The sequence below is a fragment of the Ceratotherium simum genome, chromosome 40 (assembly GCF_057802395.1).
Source record: "Ceratotherium simum simum isolate JZ-2026a chromosome 40, ASM5780239v1, whole genome shotgun sequence".
In the NCBI taxonomy this organism is placed as follows: domain Eukaryota; kingdom Metazoa; phylum Chordata; class Mammalia; order Perissodactyla; family Rhinocerotidae; genus Ceratotherium; species Ceratotherium simum.
In genome coordinates this window covers 2,863,927-2,876,225 of record NC_141939.1, presented here as the reverse complement: position 1 = coordinate 2,876,225, position 12,299 = coordinate 2,863,927, and positions in this window count along the sequence as shown.

Sequence of the window (12,299 nt, the reverse complement as noted above, 5' to 3'; positions counted from 1 at the left end):
ACTCCCCAGCACTTCTGTGGCTTCACCCACAGCCAGGGCAGGGCACAGCCCCCCTCTCTCCAGTGGGACCCTTACCCTTTCACCTGTACACAGCTCTTCTTCCTTCCCAGTCCCTATGGAGAGAAGTAAGTTCTTGGACACATTTAAAATAAAAAAAAAATACCCGAGCCCATGAGCTGTCCCTTCTGACCACTTATGGAGAGGAACCAGGCATTTGAAATGAGAACATCCCACTGCACCTCTGGGAGCCTCCTCGGGCTGCTGGCCTTGGTGGCTTGAAACCCAGGGTGTCCATCTCCTTCCTCCTGAGGAGCCCCTAGTGGGGACAAGCCACGAGTGGCAGGAAGTGAGATAACCCTCAAGCAAATCCATCCACAGCTGTTCGTCAATTTCTCTGTCAGTATTCACCCGTTAAAACACACAAAGGTATGCTGTGGCAGCGTCCCATATAAAATAGAGAAAGATGGACATGGATGATAGCCCAGGGCCAGTCTTCCTCAGCAAAAAAAAAAAAAAAAAGAGGAGGATTGGCATAGAATGTTAGCTCAGGCCTGGTCTTCCTCACCAAAAAAAAACAAAACAAAACACAAAGGTCTTGTCAACTCTTAATAATCTCTTCACCCGGCCTTGAAGTTTTTTGTATGTGTCTTGGTTGGGTTTTCTGCTGTTTCAAACCTGTGTTGCTGAATTCCTCAGGCTGGGCTGAGACTCTGGGGAGAAGGCACAGCCCCCTGGTGTAGCCCAGTGAAGCTGAGCGGCCCCAGCCCTCCTGTGAGAAGGCCTAAGAGGCCACAAAGGATTTAGGAAGGTCCCTTTCTCTGTGACCCTCATCTCACCTCAATCCTTTGCTGGATGTTCCTCTTCCTGATCACACTCCACCCTCTGCAGGGCAGCCCCCCCCACCCTATCCGCCTGTCTCCCTCCTGCCATATCACGTCCTCGGTGCCCAACCAAGACCCCAGCCCACACACGGTGCTCAGTACATATCATCCACTGCCAGGATGGACCCAGCCTTGTCTGTGCTTGACCGCCTGAGGAGGAAGTGGAATGACTCTGTGTGAACGGAGAGTATTGTCAGTAGAGACGGGTCTGTCTTCATGTCACAGAGCTTCCCCAGGGTGCTGTGGGCTGCCAGCTGATGATTTAGGTGGTTCATATTTATAGGGAGACCAAGACCACACTTTGGTTTCCAGCAGGATATGAAAAAACCACCTCAGCCAATAGTAACTCATTGTAGTGTCCTCGGTCTTCCTAGCAGCAAAGTGGCTGTGACTGTGGGGGTCAGTCTGGGATGGGTCTGGGCTTCTGTCAAAATAATAATATGGCCTAGGGTGGATTTCTGCAAAGGAGGAACTAGAAAGTGACGATTGTTGTGCCAGCCTGAGAGTGGAAGATGTCATCTCTGGCTTGGGGGTGGAGGGAATTGGGGGTGGGAGAAGGATTAGGGGATATGGACGTGTTGAGGGAAAGATTCCTGGGGCAGGACTTGCCAGTAAATAACAGTAGGTGTGGTTTACTTTGGCATCTGTGGACTGACTCCCATTTTACTGATGAGGTGATGGAGGCTCAGAAAGGTTGAGTAGCTGCCCAAGGCCACACAGCTGTGAGTGGTGGAGCTCGGCCTTGACCCTGAGTGACGCTGTGCCCCCACAGCTGCGAGCCCTTGATTAAGACCATGCTTAATGGACGGATGATCCATAAGGAAGTCGTGGTATATACATACAAGGGAATAAAATTCAGCCAAAAAAAACGAGGAAATCCTACCATTTCTGACAACATAGATAAACCTTGAAGGCAATATGCTAAGTGGAGTAAGTCAGGCAGAGAAAGACAAATACTGCATGATCTTACTCATATGTGGAATCTAAAAAACACACCAAAAAACAACAATCCCATCAAACTCATAGAAAAAGAGATCAGACTCGTGGTTCCCAGAGGAGGGGGTTGGGGGAGAGGGTTGGAGGAGGGTGGTCACAGGGTACAAACTTCCGGTTATGAGATGAACAAGGCCCAGGGACGTAACGTGCAGCAGGGTGACCACAGTGAACGCTGCTGGATGAGACGCAGGAAAGTTGTTAAGAGAGAAGATCCTGAGAGCTCTCACCACAAGGAGAAGGTTTTTTCTTTTCTTTTTATTGTATCTCTATGAGATGATGGATGTTAACTAACCTATTGCGGCAATGATTTCACATTTATATGTATATCAAACCATCATGCTGTACACCTTAAACTAATACAGTGATGTCTGTCAATTATTTCTCAATAAAGCTGGAAAAAAATTCAAACAATACAGAAATGAAGAAAAAGAACCGTGCTGAAGATGGACAATTGCAATCAAATGCCATGTTCCGTACAGACCATCGGCAGCCACCCAAATCCAGCCTTCGTGGTCATCTCAAAGGTGGCTCTGGGCACTGGATCCCTGAGGCATCTCTGCCCAGCTGACAGGGCTCTGGACCTTCCCTCCCCTGACTGGGGACACAAGGTCGGAGGTCATTATCCCCATTTATGGATGGGGAAGCTTGGTGAAGGCCCGAGTTCAGAGAGCTACCCTGGGCCAATGCTGACCTGGAGGGATTGTATCTATTTAACAGTCTCCCGCAGCCCTGGATTTCCACTCCTGGCAGGAAGCAACAAGGGCACCTGCTGGGATGATGGACTAATGATGGTCCCCACTCCTTGACTCTAGGAGGGCAGAGGGGAGACAGCAGTGCTGAGGGCCTACTAAGTGCCCAGACCCACCATAGGCACTTTGCCCACATGACCTCATTAACCCCACAGAGCCTTTCTGGTAGCTGTCACCCCACCCTACAGGCTCAGATGGGAAGGGAATGTGCCCAGGCCACATGGAGGAAACCCAGACCTCTTGACTCCAGAAGGTGGACTGTCCCCACTGCCTCTGTGCCTACTGCATAAAATCCACTCACTTGAAACCAGAGGCAACGAGTGATTGCTCACCAGGAGCTGTCCTGTGATGGGCCGATGGGGCACCTGTGCCCTGCTGCCCCCAGTGACAATGAGCCACCACGTGTGACTGTTCTCGCTTGTTCCCAACCTCTTCTAGGCTCATGTCTCTAGTCCCAGGGAGACTCGGCACTTCCTCATGAGAGAGTCATCACCAAGCTCGAGACCTGAGCACGCAGCAGGGGCTGGTGGTGTCTGGTGTCTCAGGGACAGGAACAGAGGGGGAGGGTCTGCGAGTAGGGGAGACAGAGTCCCTGCTCCCTAGGCAAGCTCCATCCAGAAGGGACAGCACATCAGAGTCAGTAGACACCTGGGCTGGGCCTGCACTGGGCGCTTTCCCGTCTCTGCAGCCAGACGCTGAGAGGAGGCACACGGCCAGTCATCCCACACCCAGGTTGGGGTGGGGACAGGCCCCCATTTCTGAGCACCTCTTGGGTGCACTGAGGATGTAGCAGTAATAGAGGCCCCTGCCCTCAACGCCCCGTCAGCGCCAGTGCAGTAAGTGCCGGGCAGTGGGAACAGGGCAGACATGACTCCTGTCTTTTTGAAGCTTATCACAGGGGGCAGGAGACAGGACCAATCACACACCCGCATAATAAATGTGTAATGAGGTCTGGTGCTGGAAGGAGCCCCAAGAGCATCCACCTGCACAGCCTGGCTTGGCCTAGGAGTCAGGGAGCTTGTGGGAGGAGGTCACCCCTGAGTGGGTGAGCAGTGGTTAACTAGGGGGAGGAGAGAGATCCTTCCCTACAGAGGAGCAGCCTGTGCCAGGCCCCAGGCCATCTCCTGGAGGAGCACTGGGCCCTGCTCCCCACACTGCAGGGCTGCAGTGTAAATAAGGAAATCCATCAGAGAGTCAGAGGCACTCGGGGAGGGGCGGGAGGGAGAACGGGGGCAGCCACGGGAGCCCAGGGCAGAAGGAAATGGGCACAGGCAGCGAGTTCTGGAAGAAGAAGACAGGTTGATGCCCACAGGGCAGTCTGAGGAGGGCCTGTGCAGAGAAGAGGGAGAAGGGACATGCCAGGCCAGGGGAGCAGCATGGATGAGTCCCAGAGGCCGAGAGCCTTTGATCTCTGTGGGGAGCAGGGGGGCTCCTGGGGCAGAGCTGGAAAGGCCAAGGGCAGGCTGGGCTCAGGAGAAAGAGGCAAAATTCAAAGAGTATAAAGCATCCATCAAGCTTAGTCATTTCCCCTCTTTGGCCCTGAGAGTAATGGGCTCATTCCGTCTGCCCCAGAGAGGGGCCGGACCCTGCACCTCTGCCTGAGAGCTCACGACCTGCCCAGTGAGGTGCACCAGGAATTTGGCCCAAGTTGCCCAAAACATGAGAGGCGCAGAGCAGGGCTGGGCTAGTGGGTCCTCGGAATGCAGCCTCAGCAGGTTGGGGCTGGGCTGGCTGCTCCCGAGTTAAGCACTTTCCTTCCAGGTTTCATCTACAACACCCTTCAGAGAGCCTTTGCCACACAGCGAGCTTCTTAGACGGGGAAGCAGTTGTTGAGTGAATATCAGAATTTAGCAGATGCATCCTGGAACAGCCTTGGCCCCAGCCTTTCACTCTCAAACTCATCCTTCTACCTGGGCTTCCTCCAAAGGCCTCCCCATGGGAACTGACCCCTCATGGATGACCAGGAGCCCACCTTCTAGAGAAGCCACCTGCCCTCCAGTCATTGAGAGAGTGAGGGGAACATTTACCCTCCCACCTACTGCACCAGTGGGCCCTGTCTGGCTCTCTGTTCTTTTTCTTAGCATTTCTGGTTTCTGTTGGAGATGATACACTTACACTTAGAAATGTAGAAAAGGAAATTGTACTAATGCCCCCTGATTCTTCCAAATCAAGGCAACTATTTTTGTCTCTGCATACGATCTTTTAGAACTCATGGGGAGGCAGACTTGTTACCTCTCTGACCTTCTATTTCCGCCTAGTAACTTGTCCATTCATTCAGCCTCAAGATTTGTCCATTCATTCAGAGACCCAAGCTGTCAGAGCACAGGTAACCAGGTCAGAGAGGGATCTGCATATGGGACCCTCGGTGGTGGAAGTGAGGCCACTGTTCCTGCCAGCTTTCCAGGGTGGGGGCCATCAAGGCCCTTGCCAAGGCCAGTGTGAGGTCCTCTCTGGGGGAAGAGAGGGGAGTCCAGCAGGTGCCCACGTGTCTTCAGTCCTCGGGATGCTTGGTCAGTGCCAAGAGCTTGGAACAGTGCCAAAAGAAACAGGGATCCAGGGACCAGCCCAGAGGTCTCTGAATTGGCCCTGGGAGCCTGGAGATCTGGAACAGCATGAGATCAGAAAACACAATAAAATCATAGAACCTCAACCAAATGGTGTATGGAACTTGGTACAAAGAAGAATGCCATGTTCTTATGGAGAGTAGTAGGGACATGCTGATTCATCTCTCAGTGCTTAGTGCTGAACACAGTGCCTGGTCCATGGGAGGAGCAGTGAGTGAGTGTTGAAGGACAAGGAGAGAGAGTGGAGGGAAGGGAGAGAAGGAAGGAGGGAAGGAAAGTGAAGCATGCAGGCAGGCTTCTGGAAAGCTGAGGAACCCTCAGAGTCCATGGGGGCTGTGTCTATTGGTTTCCTAAGCTTGCCAACTGTGACATAAAGTGTGTCCTAAAGGAAGAGGAAGGAAAAGCTCTTGGCTGCCCTGGGTCTTGGTCTATGACTCAGAGCAGCCAAGCCCTTGGAAGGAAGAGAGGGGACCCATGGCTGCCTCACCCAGTTGATAGAAGATGAAGCTCCAGAGAGGTGCACCCCAGAGGTGTGCAGGAAACAGCCTGGTGGAAGAGGGTGGACGGCAACCACAGCCTGTGGGGAGGAGGGCTGGACCCTCATCTGACCAACTCAGCTGGTTTGGGAGCAGACCTGACTGTGCAGAGCTGCCCATTGCATCATGGGAGATGATTCAGACCCCACCACCTCTGCATCACCTCCCAGACCCCATCACCTCCCAGACTCATCTCCTCACAAACCCATCACCTTGGAGACCCAAGACCTCCCAGACCCCACCATTTTCCCAAACCATCGCTTCCCAGACCCCATAACCTCTCAGATCCAACGTCTCCCCTAAACCCCTTAGACATCAGAGATACCAGGATCCTGGCACGACCATGTTCTCTGAGACACGACATCCTCTCCCCACCTCCCCCACCTCTGATCAGTGGCTCAGAGGGAGGAGCTCTGAGGGAAAGGACAACCCATTCTCAAGAGGCTTTGTGGCCACATCCACTCAGCATAGGACAAGTCACCCAGACACACGAGGTCTGTGTCCATACTGTGGGAGACCACGCCAGCACTGGAAAAGGGGTAGTGGACATCCATGTGGTGACACAGGAGGATGGCCAGGAGAACATCTTTTTGAGAGGAAATTGGAGGCCACTACATAAGGTATAATCCATGTTTCTCTTTTAAGAAAATGTGCGTGTAAATGCATAGATAAATAAGTACCTGGGAGGACAGAAGCCACACTTTTCACAGTGGTTCCCTCTGGGGATGAGGATTGGTGGATGAGGGAGAGGTGGGGCTAAGGGTGGGAAAGAGATGTCACTTTCCCTTAAATGGTGGACATGGAATACAGAACTTGTAATTGGAAAACACATTAAAGGAAAGCACCTGGTGGCTCCAGCCTGCTGACCAGAGGAGGTCCCTCTGCTCTGCCATGCCGGGACTCCTACAGGAGGCAGAGCCAGCTAGCTGGGGCAGGAGACCTTGGATGTCAGAGCCCCCCACTTCTGAAATGTCATTTTTCTTCTCCCTTCCCCTAAGTGGCCCCAACCTCTCAGAGTCAGGCTGGAGGTGTGACTGTCAGAGCTGGTCACACACCTGAGACCAGGGACAAGGAGGCCTGCCTGGGGGCCCGGCTGATGGACGCCCCAAGCTCTTTGCTCCCTTGGGCTCCCTCAGGTCATCGGCTGTGACAGCCCTCTTGCCTTGGGTTCCTTCCCGAAGGAAGGAGCTGAGCATTGGGGCATCTGGTCATTCTGAACTTTCTCTTCTGGTGTTCTCTTCTGCATATCGCCTTCCACAGAGACAGCTACACACTGGGTCAGGGCTGCGCCTCTGATGTTATCACAATCCTCATCCTCCCTCTGGCCCCGTGTTGAATATACAACAGAGACCTTGAGAGCCCTCAGACTATAGAGAGTGAACTTAGGACCCGGGTTAAAATCTCCCTTCTGCTCCTTACTCGCTGTGCAACTTCAGACAGATTACCTGATTTCTGTGCCCCGGTTTTCTCCTCTATAAAATGTCTGTAGTCATCCCCCTCTCACAGGCTACTTGTGGATTCAAGGAGACAATGTGTGTCGAGTGCCCTTTGCAGGGCCTACCATGAGGGAAACTTCAGATGTGGAAGGTGCTATTAACAGACGCTCACAGAATTCCCCCGGGACTCATCACCATGACATGCGTTAGTGCCTTTTCACTCTCGGAAGAAAAGTCTTCTCCCCTACTTGGACACAGATTCCATTAGAGAACATTCTGGCTCTCACTCACAAACCAGCATCCCAGCTCATTTCCTGGCGGTCACCACCTGGGCCTGAGGATGTTTCTGTCTCTTCCTCTTTCAGCAAGTGGAAGTTTCTGTTCCGGTCACTGCAGGAGCCACCAACCATGAATTCCTGTAACTCAGAAGATGGGAAGGCCATGGGAGCCAACCCCACAGTCGGCAGCTGAGAACTAAACCAGAGAATGACCCGTGTGAGAGTCACCCCTGCCTGACTTGGAGCTCTTAGATGGGGTCCTCATGACCTTGCAATGCTAGGGAAGGAAAACCAATTCCAGAAAGTCCCAGAATCTTCACCAGCAAATGAAGTCTCAGCTCCAGTAGGAACCTGCCCTTGGTGGACTCGCTTCTTCCGTGGTTCACCTGCATTGCTCCCACTGTGCCATCAGCTGGTACCACGTCATGACGTGGACCAGGTGACACCCAGGGTGGCAGATGGGTGCCTCCTCCCCTGCCTCGTCAGGCCTTAGTCACCGGGCCAGCCTGCTCTGGACATTTCACCCTTGAGTGACGTTTTGGGCCAGTGGGGGTAAATGAGGGCCCACTAAGCTGTGAAGTAGGGATAGAAGCAGAATTGCCACTGGCAGCCCCTTGGGCTCTGCCCTGGGTCAGGCCTGGTTTCCTGGGGTCCTGAGTAGCTGCCTTCAGCCCAGAAGGCTCCATGTTGCCTCCATCGAAACCTCTTGCCTCCTACTCCAGCACCACCCACTCAGGGGGGCTGGGTCCTCTCACCCACCTACAACTGCACCCCGCAGGCCTCTGAGTCCTGCCCTGGGAGGCAGAGGAGGGGGAGCATGACTACCTTCCCCTGCTCCTTACACCTCTGCTTCCCCACCCCCCACATCCTGCTCACACTTTCCTGCCATTGCCCCCACCCCCCACTGCCATCTGTGGGAGCCCCTCCCAGCCCCCAGGCTCCTCCTCTACAACCAGGCCAGGACCAGCTAAATCACAGATTCTCTTTCCCTCTCCAGGGATCTCTTGTAGTTCACAAAAGAGGCTGACATCTTTCTGGTGATAAGATGTGGGAATGCGCTGTTGCTAACTAATTATATGGACAATACGTGATCCCTTCTACTCAAGTGTTTCCGTGTGCTCACTATTTTACGTATGTTGTCTCATTAATTGCCCAACAACTCTACTTAAAAAAGACACTTTTTTTTTTATTGTGGTAAAATACACTTAACATAAAGTTTGCCATCTTAACCATTTGTAAGGGTACAGTTCAGTGGTATTAAACACATTCACATTGTTGTGCAACCATCACCACCATCCATCCCATAACTCTTTCCATCTTGTAAAACTGAAACTCTGTACCTATTAAAAAATAACTGCTCATTCTCCCCTCCTTCTAGACCCTGGCAACCCCCATTCTAATTTCTGTCTCTATGATTTTGACTACTCTAAGTATGTCATGTAAGTGGAATGACACAGTATTTGTCTTTTTGTGACTGGCTTATTTCACTTAGCATAATGTCCTCTAGGTTCATCCGTGCTGTAGCAGGTATCAGAATTTCCTTCCTTCTTAAGGCTGAATAATATTCCATTGTAGGTGTAGACCACATTTTGTTTATCCATTTATATGTGGGTGGACCTTGAGTTCCTTCCACATTTTAGCTACTGTGAATAATGCTACTAAGAACATCGGTGTACAAATATCTCTTCAAGACACTGCTTTCAATTCTTTTGGTATAGACCCACAAGTGGATTTTCTGGGTCATGTGGTAGTTCTAATTTTAATTTTTTTAGGAACCACTGTAGTGTTTTCCATACTGGCTACACCATTTCACATTCCCACCTACAGGGCACAAGGGTTTCAATTTCTCCACATCCTCACCAACACTTATTTTCTGTTTTGTTTTGTTTTTATATTAGTGTGAGGTAGTTTCTCATTTTGGTTTCAATTTGCATTTTCCTAATGATTAGTGATGCTGAGCATCTTTTCATGTGCTTATTAGTCTTTTGAAAATCTTATTTGGAGAAATGTCTATTCAAATCCTTTGCTCATTTTGAATAGGGTTGTTTGCTTTTTCATTGTTGAGTTATAGAAATCCTCTCTATATTCTGGATATTAATTCCTCATCAGGTATATGATTTGCAAATATTTTCTCCCAGTCTGTGGGCTGCCTTTTTATTCTGTGATAGTGTCTCTTGATGTACAAAAGTTTTTAATTTTCATAAAGTCCAATTTGCCCATTTTTTTTCATTGATTGCCTGCACCATTGGTGTTCTATCCAAGAAATCATTGCCAAATCCACTGTCATGAAGCTTTTGTTCTATGTTTTCTTCAAAGAACTCCATTTCTTATGTTTATATCTTTGATCCATTTTGAGTTAATTTTCGTATATCATGTTAGGTAAGGGTCTATATGTTTGTCTTTATGCCAATACCACACTACTTTGATTGCTGTAGCTTTGTACTGAGTTTTCAAATCAGGAAGTGGGAGTCCTCCAGTTCGGGTCTTCTTTTTCAAGATTGTTTTGGCTGTTCAGGGTCCTTGAGATTCCAGATGAATTTTAGAACGGGTTTTTCAATATCAGCAAAAAACATCATTGGGATTTTGGCAGGAATTGCATGGAATCTGTAGATCACTTTGGGTAGTACTGACATTTTAATGTCAAGTCTTCCAAACCATGGAATGTGGATGTCTTCCAAACTGGATGTGTTTCCAGTTATTTCTATCTTCTTGAATTTCATTCAGCAATGTTTTGCAGTTTTCATTGTACAAGTCTTTCACCTCTTTGATTAAGTTAATTCCTAAGTATTTTATTCTTTCTGATGCTATTGTAAATGAAATTATTTTTGTAATTTTCTTTTCAGATTGTTCATTGTTAGTGTATAGAAATGCAACTGATTTCTGTGTGTTCACTTTGTATCCTGCTACTTTGCTGAATTCACTTATTAGTTCTAACAATTTTTTGGTGGAATCTTTAGAGTTGTTTACATATAAGATTATGTTGTCTACGAACAGAGGTAATTTTACTTATTCATTTCCAATTTGAATGTCTTTTATTTCTATTTCTTGCCTAAATGCTCTGGCTAGATCTTCTAGTACTAGATTGAATAGAAGTGTTAAACCTGACATTCTTACCTTGTTCCTGATCTTAGAGGGGAAATGGTTTCAGTGTTTCACCATTGAGTAAGATGTTCACTGTGGGGTTTTCATAGATGGCTTTTATTATGTGGAGGTAGTTTCCTTCTATTCCTAGATTGTTGAGGATTTTTACATTAAAAGGGAGTAGAATTTCGTCAAATGCTCTCTCTGCATCAGCTGAGATCATCATGTGTTTTTTTTTTTTTCCTTCATTCTGTTATTGTAGTGTATTACGTGGATTGACTTTCAGATGTTGAACCATCCTTGCATTCCAGGAATAAATCCCACTTCATCATGGTGTATAATCCTTTTAATATGCTGCCAAATTCTGTTTGTTAGTGTTTCATTGAGGATTTTTCCATTAATGTTCATAAGTGATGTCTGTCTATAGTTTTCTCGTGGTGTCTTTGTCTGGTTTGATAATCAGGGGAATGCTGACCTCATAGAATGGGTTTGGAAGTATTCACTTGTTTTCAATTTTTTGGAAAATTTGAGAAGACTTGGTCGTAGTTCTTCTTTAAATGTTTAGTAGAATTCACTAGTGAAGCCATCACGTCCAGGGTTTTTCTTTTTTGGGATATTTTTGATTACTTATTCAATCTCCTTACTAGTCACAGCTCTATTCAGATGTTCTATTTCTTCATGATTCTGACTTGGTAGATTCTGTGTTTCTAGAAATTTGTCCATTTCATCTAGGTTATCCAATTTGTTGGTGTAGAATTGTTCATAATACTCTCTTATAATCCTTTTTATTTCCGTAGAGTTGGTAGTAATGTCCCCCCTTTCATTTCTGATTTTTGTATTTTGAGTCATCTCTCTTTTTTTTCTCAGTCCATCTAGCTGAAGGTTTGTCAATTTTGTTGATTTTTTTGAAGAGCTACTTTTGATTTCATTGATTTTTTCTATTGTGTTTTTATTCTCTATATCATTTATCTCTGCTCTAATCTTTATTATTTCTTACTTTCTGCTAACTTTGAGTTTAGTTTGTTCTTCTTTTTCTAGTTCCTTAGGTTGTAAAGGTAGGTTGTTGATTTGAGATCTTCTTTTGTCATGTAACTGTATAGAGCTATAAATTTCCCCTTCAGGGCTTCTTTCACTGCTATAACTTTTGGTATGTTGTGTTTCAGTTTTCATTCATCTCTAAGTATTTTCTAGTTTCCTTTGTGACTTCTTTGATCTACTGATTGTTTAAAAGTGTACTGTTTAATTTCCACAATTTTATAAATTTTCCACTTTTCCTTCTGTTACTGATTTCTAAATTCATCCTGTTTTGATCAGAGAAGATACTTTGTATAATATCTATCTCTTTAAATCTATTGAGATTTAACTTGTGGCCTAACATATGGTCTATCCTGGACAATGTCCCTTGTGCATGTGAGAAGAATGTGTATTCTGTTGTTGTTGGATAGAGTGCTCTGTATATGCCTGTTAGATCTGTTTAGTTTATTGTACCATTTAAGTCCTCTATTTCTTTACTTATCTTCTGTCTTGTTGTTTTATCCATTATTGTGAGTGGGGTATTGAAGTCTTACCCAAGTCTTCCATTGGAAGTTGCAAACCTTCATGATTCTAGAGTTCCAAAATAGTAACATCAGACAGATTCTGCCACTGCAGTTGTTGTCCAGGTGGGGAGACAGATTCTTGGTGCTTCCTACTCCACTATCTTCCCAGAATCCTCTGACCAAGAGTGTTACTTTCTAAGTGGAAACTTTGTCACCTTTATAAAAGGAAAAACAGCATCA